Source organism: Nymphaea colorata, chromosome 2 (assembly GCF_008831285.2).
Source record: "Nymphaea colorata isolate Beijing-Zhang1983 chromosome 2, ASM883128v2, whole genome shotgun sequence".
Classification (NCBI taxonomy): Eukaryota; Viridiplantae; Streptophyta; class Magnoliopsida; order Nymphaeales; family Nymphaeaceae; genus Nymphaea; species Nymphaea colorata.
Window position 1 is genome coordinate 10,997,113 of NC_045139.1, and position 10,614 is coordinate 11,007,726.

Sequence of the window (10,614 nt, forward strand, 5' to 3'; positions counted from 1 at the left end):
CAAAGAGTGTCATTCTTTTGTAAAATTAAATGCAAGCAATGTATAACAAGAGGAAGCATGGTGATCGCGTTCTGATCAAACAATAACACAGCAAGATGTGCAAGGAAAAAGAACAAGCGAAACAACAACAAAAAAAAAGAAAGTAAGATTCATCGACATATTTATTGTGATAAATGTCGTATGGATTTCAAGCCTGATGTTAGGGTCTAAATGTCTAGCTGTGGATACAAACTTTACCTAAGCATTAGAGAATGTGAACCCACTTTGGAAAAGGAGCAGCATATCCTAATATGCTGCAATATAATGAATACAAGGGTTTCTGCAGGCATCAAACCTTTTTTTTCACAAGTTGACCGGCCACAAGAAAATGGAGAAATTCCAACAGATGCATTATTGCCTCCTTTATCTTTTTCGTTATCTTTTCCTTTTTCATCTTTCTCTATGCATTATTTCCTCCTTTATCATGTAAATCTCATAGTTGTATCCTTGGTCTAAAAAATGAAGAGCTAAGTTCCTGAGTATGTGGCTAAAACCTCAAATCTGAGGTCCCATGGGAGGGAGGTCTTACGTTGGATCTGAAAGCCCCCTTAGGCCTCAGATCACCTCAAATCTCAGCTCTAACGTAAACAAACACCTCCGTCGGTAACATAAGAGCAGAAAAAAAGCCAGGCATGAACACAAAGGGACACAACAAAAGGATTGAAGCATATCACCATTCACAGTCGAACAAGTTGTTGTATACCTGTAGGGAAGTCGATTGGAACGTCTTTCCTCCTGGGACCTCAAGAACCGCAGGGGAGAAGGAGCAAACGATTTCAAACGGAGAGCAAAGAGACAACGACCCTGTAGAGGGAGAGAGGAGAAAGAGATCAGGGAACCTATAGCAGAAATAGAAGGAGAGGGGGGGGAGGCAACCTTACCGACAAAGAGGGGATCTTCTGCTTCGATAAAGACGAAGACGCTGTGGATGGAGAGCTTCGATTGTCAGCTTCAGGAGGCAACGATAGATGTCTTCGACTTAGAGGAAGAGGCAGCGACGAAGAGTAGTTTGATTGCAGACGAAAAGCAAGAGAAATCGATGCCTTCAGGCAGCTTCGGCAAAGAGGAAGACACAAGGATGGAGAGCAAAAGGCAGCGAAAGAGAGGCAGCGTGGAGGAGGAAGAGGAAGACGGAGGCCTGTGATGGAGAGAAGGAGAACAAGAGCAGCGACAGCGAAGAAGGGAGCTTCAGGCAGTGACAGAGGAGAAGGGGACTTCAGGCAGAAGGGGAAAAACGCGAGGGCTTCGATGGAAGGGGAAACCGAGAGAAAAGGAGGACGAAATTTTGAGCCCTAACGGCTCAAAATTTTGTTTGCGGAAAAAATTTTGTTCTGCGTTAATTTTACTCCCATCGTGCGAAAAATTCGCATGAAAATTTCACACGTTTGATGCTCTCAACTCACAGCAATTGAAATTTCAACTGGTCGTACAGTTTTCACCCGCCCCTCCAATTTTCCCGCTACAATCAAACGTAGCCTTAGGCTCTTTTATGGGTGGCGAGTCATCATCCTTTCACTCACCCATAAGAAGCTAATGCAGAGAATTTTTCATGGTAACTTTTCTAGTTGAAAAGTTATGTTTAATATAATATGGGTAATATACTATTCATAAAGATATGAATATGTGTAATCAAGGGTAAAATACACATGAACTGTCATTTTAAAGTCTAATGTAAGCTCAAAGGCAACTTTTCAATATATCTGTTATCTTCTATCAAACACTCAAAAACAAATTCAAAATTATTTTTTCCTCACATTCAAAACAATGAAAAGTATATGTACAAAACTTCCTTCCATTATCAACTCAATAAAGTTTTTAGAAAAAACTATTTTTCATAAAAAAAAAGTAAATGTTCCTTATTACAAATATATTTCAAAAAAATAAAAAATATTGGAGACTTCTCATTCTCTTTGACCCACTAGTTGAATCAAATGAGGGAAAATTTTTCTCTTTTTTTTTCTAAATTCTAAATTTTTAAAGAAAAAAATCAATAATATATATATAGGGAGAAAAAAATGACAGGTATGTGACCAAGGCCGTGAAATCCTTTTAGCTATTGATCTTTTCCAATGGAAAACTAAGAAAAAATCAAGAAAAAAAATTGTTACCTGAAATATTTTATCTTCTTTAACTCATTAATTTTCTCTCAACCTTTCATCTTAAAAATATGAATCGCCAAGATAATTCTATATCTTGCACCTAATAGTCATAGTTATATATATATATATATATATATAACCTATTTTCGTTTGAGTAATGTTCTAAAACCCAGTTTCTCGAAACTTGAGTCATCAATTACCAACTCATTACCCAATGGGTTAACTCAATGACTTGAGTTGGGTTTTGTTAACTATTATTTGTGAAAAGAAAAATAATATATATCATGTTACTTAAATGTAAAAAAGGTTGTGCGATGGCCTATTTGCTTGTATAATTTACAAATAAGTAAAACAACATCAAGCAAAATAATGACTAAGTTATGCAATAACAAGAAACCAAACAATAGGTTAATCTTAGTTTTGTAATTTAACATAATTGAGTATTAAGTATCAAAATATCAATAAAAGAAAACAAAACAAGCACTAAAAATCATGATACTTAACAATTATAACTATCCAACAGCAAAAAAAACTAAACATGCATTTATATATTATCTAAAATTGTAAGGTTCAATGGAAAGAAACTATTTTGTCCAATTAGAATCAGTAGATGACTGTACCTGAATGCTACTTTAAACAAACTTAACTTTTCATTTACAAATTGGCTACAAAGAAATCAACATAAAAAACTAGTACTTCATCACTAAATTTTGAGTGAAATAAATGAATTGACCATGCGATTTGAACGAGTTATCGAAATGTATTTTCATGTTTTGGATATAACCAAGTCCCACACTGGTTTGAACCAAGCTTTTAAAAATTGCTTCAAATGTATAATACAATCATGAGAATATTCTTTATTTCCAAACTAATTGTTGTGTACTTTATTATTTAACGAATTATCATGAATTAATATAGGTTTTGTTTTCCATTGCTGCATTTGATATTTCCTCACATTGTTTGATAAACATGATTTTTCTAATATTTATTGAGAACAATTACTATAACAAAATTTTAGCAGTCATTTTTCTTACCAATTTCATTTGATTATCTAGTGGCAAAGAGAAACTAGCTCATAGAGTCATAGTTTGGTTGTTTCAACAAATTACTTTTTTTTTTTCACTCAGTTGCACTTGCATGTAATATTGTTGCAAATTTGTTGGATTTCCTTAGCCATCTTGTTTATTGACTTATTAATTTGATGTTTTTTTATTCAATAACAAAAGAAAATTTTAACTATAATGTTGGATTTCTTTTGGGCAATTAGATGAAGGAATGTCTAACAACATAGAGTCAAAATTTGAGCATAAGAAAATACGAGCAGTTGTGACTAAAGTGGAGAGGAATATGTTTTGTTCCACCTTATAAGCGGAGAATATGTTCTAATAATACCTATGTTGTCCACTTCATCAATTGGCACTGAGTTTGTTAATGGCAAAAATGTTTTTTTGAGTTTTATGAAGCATGTGCAAATATGAATGAGTTTGATACTCAGATAAATCATACAAAAAAAGAAAAAAGCTTACATATACTAAAGGAATCAATATAAAAATAATAAAGGGAAAGAAGCAAAACATTGTGACAATGTGTGGTTGCCCCAAAAAAAATACATGCTTTATATATCGTGAAAAAACAAGAAGTGTTAAAGAGTTTGCCAATAATCTAGACAAACGTAATGATGTAGCAAAAAACATGCCTCTTTTGCTTTTAGGCCTTATCAAGTAAGCATGATGTAAATCCATGGACCTTTATTTGTTTTAGGCCTTGCCAAGTAATTAATGTTTTAGCTATTGAAACCAGTGGAGTTGAAAATAGTTCACTTAACAAAGAGCTCATATTAGGAAAGTGAAAAAATGTAAAATATTCTTAATTTGTTTTGAATTACTTTTAATGAAGGAATGGGGTATGTACTTTCACTAAGTTATCCAAGTTGACACAATGAGAAAAAAGGCCTTTGGCCAAACTGATCATGTGGTGACCAAGTCATGTGATGGGACTCTTAAGCTTATAACATTTTATGCTAGAAATATCATATTCTTGATGCTCTTGTTGTTTGTTTTGCAAGTCAGTCTAAGACCATCTCTTTCTGGGAGGCTTGTGAGGATCCTAATTGGCAAGCAGCCATGCAAAAAGAAACTAATGTTCTTAATGGTAACAAAGCTAGGATTTCAGTTCGCATGTCAACATGATTCACATATTGTTAGTTGTAAATGGGTTTGGAAAATTAAGCATCAAGTAGACAGACCATTGGAAAATATAAAGCTCGATCGTCTTGTGACACATGAGTTCAATCAACATCTACTAATAAACTACCATTAGACTTATTCTTTCTATTGCATTAAGTAGACAGTGGGCCATCGAGCAATTATATGGGAATAATATCACATATATTTATTTCAAATGGTTTATATTGAACAATCTCTTGGTTTTGAAAATTAGATGAGAATAGTACCTTATTTCATAAATATTTATTTGAAACTATTTATATTGAACACATTATGATTTTGAAAATAATATGTTTCATGAACATGCTTGCAAGCTGCAAAAATCACTTTATGGGCTTAGGGAAGCCCCCATGCTTGATTCTCCAACTTAAATTTCTTTTTCAAATCTATTGAATTTGTTGAATCTCTTTCAAACACATCTTGGTTTATTCTAAAGAAAGACAAAGTGATTTTTTTTTTGTTTTAGGTTATGTTGATTATATAATTATTACAGAAACAATCATGGGTATATTACTCATTTGATTGAAAAACATATGAAGGAATTTGCTTTAAAAGATTTGGAAGAGTTGTATTTCTTTCTTGGCATTGAGGTGTTGCAGAAAGAACTCGGTTAAACTACTTCAAAAGAAACATATTTTAGAACTTTTCATGATGATAGAAATGCTAAATGAGAATGCGAAGATAGTTTTTGCTCTGGTGGTCATTCCTCCACCTTTGACTAAGAACAGAACCAAGTTCAATGTCATTACATAGTCAAGAGCTATCATCAGAGCTCCAAAGTATGCCACTATGTTTAGACTGGTTATCTCCTTTGTTGTTATCCAAGTGTGTTAATACATGGCAGGATTCCATAGTGGAGCATTGTGTTATAACATAGAGAATTCTCATATATTTAAAGGGCACCATATAATATGGTCTCTTTTAAATTATATTTTTCATGTCTCATTAAATATTCACATCTTATTTCTATGTTTATCATCATTCAATGGATTCATTGTGATTATTTCAATAATTTTACTAAGTTGGTTATTGTATATACTTGTTCATGTAAACACATATTTTTCTATTATGTTTTCTCCTCTTAGCTTAAATAACCACCAAGAACATGAACATTGCAGTTTTATTTTTATATGTTCAAGTAAAAAACTAGAAGAATAAAGTTGGAGAAGTCTTTTATTAACTCTGAAGATATTTTAGTTTTCGAAGATGTCCACCTATTGGAATGCCTTTTCCACACACACACACACACATACATATATAAAGAAAGAGTGAGAGAGAGATAGAAAAGTGATAGACATAAGGCCCTTAGATGCAAGACTTGTATCTTGGCCATCATTTTTTTTAAGGTGAATGATTGAGAGAAAATCAAGGAGAAAAGGTTGTTAATTATTATTTTTCTCATTGATTTTTTCTCAATCATTTATCTTGAATATATATATATATATATATATATACTTTTTTACATCTCTCGAAGCTAATGTAGAGATTAGAGCAATCGGTTGTGATAATTGATAACAGAGTTCTAATTTCTACTTATAGTGCTACTCAATTCCTTTCAATTTATAGTCCCTAACTGCCAGTTAGCTGAAAACTTAATTCATTTGCTTCCTTGTCATAATAACACCAATCATGGAAGGCATATTGGAACTTTGGGGGTGGGGGAATAACCTTGGGCTTTTACATCACCTAGTGAGTGTCACTCATTCAAGGATGTCTTTCCTCCAAGTAAAATGAAAATGAAAAAAAGGGAAAAAAAAAAAAAGGAAACCTGAACACCTTTGCAAATGTCTTGCATAGAGGGGCTGGCAAATAGGTTGGCATGTACCCATTTTTTTGCTTAAACATCAACTGCTAATAGCAAGCAAAAAATCTAACATACATTTGTTTTGTGGTATTTAAGAAAATGAATGTCTTGTTGTGTTGTTTATAGAACAAGGTTAATATATTATCCTGGAGCAAACTATGACTTAGTCATAATACTTGCACAAATGAATGTATGAATATATTATCCTATTCTATAGTGTTTGAAAATATGGAAACAATAACATAAATTTTCACATAATAGAAGAGCAAAAGCTTTGAATTTCCTATTTCACTTTCTCCAGCATTGGAAGAGAGGGTTTGAAGCCCTTTCTACTTCTCTACACCATAGTCTTTCCCACTCTCTTTGGGTGATAATGGAGAAGGCTTAAAGCCTTTGTCATAGAGAGAGACCTCAGAAGCCCTTTCTTATGCAAAACTGGTTATATGCGCCATACTGGTGCATGAAATTTCGTGTGCCAATATGGTTAATGATAAAAGTACCCCTCGTTCACATAGAAAAAGACAAGTTTTTGGTAAGATAAAAATGATAATAAAAAAAGTGAAATCACTACAAAGAACATGTTTTTTTATAAATTACAAAAACATCCCCTTCTTTTATTGTGCATGCAAGCTGCAGACACAACCTTTACTATTTCTTATGTGGCATGCACTCTCTTTTGTTGCGGGTGGAGATCTCTCTTTGACCACTTTGAGAGGGACTCTCTTTTGGTGATGGTAAAGAGGGCATGATGCCTTATCTTTTATCGGCATGAGAGAGCTTGAAGCCTTTGCTCATGTTGCTAAGAGTGTGTGGGTGTTTTTTTTTTTTTTTTAATGTTGGCAGAGAGCTTCAAACCTTATTTGCTTTAGTCACATTGCATTTCCAATTCTATTCTCATTGTTTTGTGGTAGGCCATGAACAAAAATTTTGTTAGATATGGAACACACAAGTAAAGACATATGTGTGTTTCATTGTTTGTCTAAAAAACTATTGATATGACATTGATTAAAAGAGCACTTATATAATGAATGGAGAAAAAGGCGCAAAAGATGATATAGACAAAAACTATCCAAAGATAGTAGGCCCAAAAGTTTTCATCAAACTGAAAAAACAACTTGTAGAAAGAGATCAACTCACCATTCTTGCTTCTCAAGTTGTTTTGGAGAAAATTAGCAGGACGCTGCTCGTGAAGTGGGATGTAATGAACTTGATGCTTTGAATTACATGTAGTTGGAGAAGTGGGATAGGCAGAGACACCTCTGACTAGATGTCATTAGGGGTTGGGGGGAGCTCCTTCCATTTGTTAGAGGTAGCAATGCTACTTGCTTTGGCAACTTTGACTATGTCTACTACATGCAAGAGTAATCCAATAATGCAAAAAGGGAGTTAAAGTCTTCTTCCTCCTCTGCCTTCTCTAATTCCCACACAGGCCATCTTTAATCACAAAAATCATCCTGGAAGAGTCATGTTGTTCCGTTCTAGTAACTTGAAGACACCAAGACCTCTCCTCCACTGCCAAGGATTGTCGACAACAGGTACACAACCAGTTTCCAACTAAGTTTCCTATATAACTCCTCTTTACTCATTTTGATCATTGTTAAATTTGTCTAAGAGTTCCAAGTGGTTTTGGGGTGTTTGATAGAGAGTTCATCACCCAAATGCAAAACCATGTTTTCCAAACCACCAAAAATTACAGATAAGTGGGACAAACATCCAACAACATTTTAGCCTAGTGGTGAAACCAGAAATTTCTTGTTAAGGGGCGCTCTAACTCTAAGTATAAATTTCAAACTTGAAGGGGCATTCATATGTAAAAAAAAAATTAAAAATTAATGAGGTTTCTATATATGAATATTGTAAATTTAGTGGTCTGGTGTGGGCAATTGCCCACTCCAGCCACAACATAGCAACGACACTGTTTTAGCCGGAGCTAGTTATATGCGGCGGCTGGCGCACAATTTTTTTGTAAATTTCCAAACGGCCTGGAGATAATCAGCTATGAGTCCAAAACAGAATTATGAAAGAAAAAAAAAAAAGTGAAGTGGTTTCCCCTCTGATTTGCATAAAGAGTACCCAGAAGCTAAATGGAAACCAAACATCTTTAGCCTCCTTCACACGAGAGACCCTTAGGACATGAAATTAGTATTCTAGCCAAGTACATGAATGAGACTAGAATAGCTCCATCATTATGCCCACAGCCAAATAGTTTTCCCGTCATTAAGAGCCCACAGGAGATCTTCATGGATCACCTACCATCCCCAGAGAATACCTTTACATGTATAAGAGACCCATGACTTTTTCTTATAAATCGAATATCAAAACAAAGATATATATACTTGTGTGCAACAAACTCATTGTAAGAAGTTCTCTTCAATTTGATATTCTTAGGGAAAGATGCTAGACAGAGATACTTTATTAATTCAAATTCTTAATGTTCACCACCTTAGGTTGCGTTTGATAGCCCCAGATCTCATATCTGAGGTTGGATTTCAAGGCAAAATCCATAGTTTTAGTAAACATTGGATCTCTGAACCATGGATTAAAAATCTTTGATAGAGAGGAAATCTATGGTTTTGAGATCCGAACCCCCCCCCCCCCCCAATGAGATCTCTCACGTGGATTCAGGGACGGAGCCAGAATTTTTTTTAGGGGCGAGCCAAACCATCCGCAGGTCGGGCCAAGAGGAGCGACGGTAGGGCCAAGAGGAGCGACAGGTCGAGCCAAACTAAAAAAATTTGTTTTTTTACATATAAAAAAAAAAATTCTGGGCTCACCCGGGCCATGGCCCAAGCGAGCCCCCCCTCCCTCTGCCCCTGCGTGGATCTATGATTCGTGTGGGAAATTGATGCATAAAGCACCACTGGTTGGCAGGAACCAGCAGCTGCCTCAATTCACCCACAACCACACACACATACACAAAGAGAGAAAGAGAGAGAGAGAGATTTCTAAAGCCTTGACTGCCGTGGTAGTTGAGAACCGAGAAAGAGAGAGAGAACCAAAGAGTTGAAGCCTCAATGTCGAGGGTTGCCATCGAGGCCATGGATGTTTGGGTTTCAAGCCTAAAACTCTCCACTCACCCAATGGATTGCCTAGGGTTTTATGAGAAAAAGTTGCATGGGAAGGAGATAAGGATATTTTGATAATTTATTAAAAAAAATGTCCTTCATAGTGTTTTTATTTTTATTTTATTTCAAATTTTGTCTTTACAACAAATTTTCTTTTTCAGGATGAACGAAGGTTATTTTAGTCATTAACCATGCTGACGTACGAAAAATCATTCACCAATATGGCACATATAACCAAGTTTAGGGTTTTATGCTATCATGGGTTTTCGACCTAATGGACGGAGAGAGAGAGAGAGAGAAAGAGAGGGAGAGAGAGAGAGAAAGAGAGGGAGAGAGAGTCACCATCAATCGATGTATAGGGAGAGAGGGGGACAAGGAGAGGGAGAGAAAAGAAAAAGTTATCAAACATTGTTTTCTAAAACCATGGTTTTTAAAATCCTTGATTTTGAAATCCTCATATCTTAAATCAGTCCTAGATCTGAGATATGGGGCTAACAAATGGAACCTTAAGAAAATTAATTGACATTGCTTTTTCCAAGCATCCAAATGAAACAACATCATTGTCCCGCCACAAAAATGACACTAAGACTATGGGGCTTTTGAGCAAGTCCATGCAACTTGCAAATATAATATTCAACATTTGAAATAACTTGTAGATTTTTGTAATGTTGTAAACTTTTTGTTGGCTTGGTATCATGAGTTTGCTCATCGATACCGGCATACCTATCCAATAGACATCGTAGTGATGTCTTGTTTTTTTTTATTCCGAAACTAAAATAGTATAAATATTAATAAACTTTGTTTTTTTTTATTCCTAAAATAAAATAGTATAAATACTTTAAAAACAAATATTGGATGTTTTCAAAAATTGAATAAAAATGAAAAAATTACATGTAAACTCTTACTAGACCTGCATCGCCTAAGTGACAAGCTCGATATTAACTATGAATTGTTGCTTTCGCCAAAACATTTGGATATAGAAGCTATAGCTTGGAAGCAAAATACAATTTGATTCACTAATTGCAAATGCTCATATATGAGCGTTGACAATGTTTTGAGTATATACTCATAAAACATTTACATAAATCTTTTTTAAATATCGATCTCCAGAATTTCATACAATTCTGTGGGGATGATATAATTTATAATATTTAAATTATTATTATTCATGAAAATGAAAAAATAAGCTGATACAGACAAAATTGTCTTTGCAAATGCATACCGATACGATACCACGCACGCCGATACGAATGTCGCTGTACCCCAGGGAGCACGGCCGGTCGATCGCCGCAATATCCACCGGTACTGGGCGAGGCTACTGGAGACTCGCTCTTTCCAGAAATACCATCACTGTAACTCCAAAAAGACAAATGAACATCAGA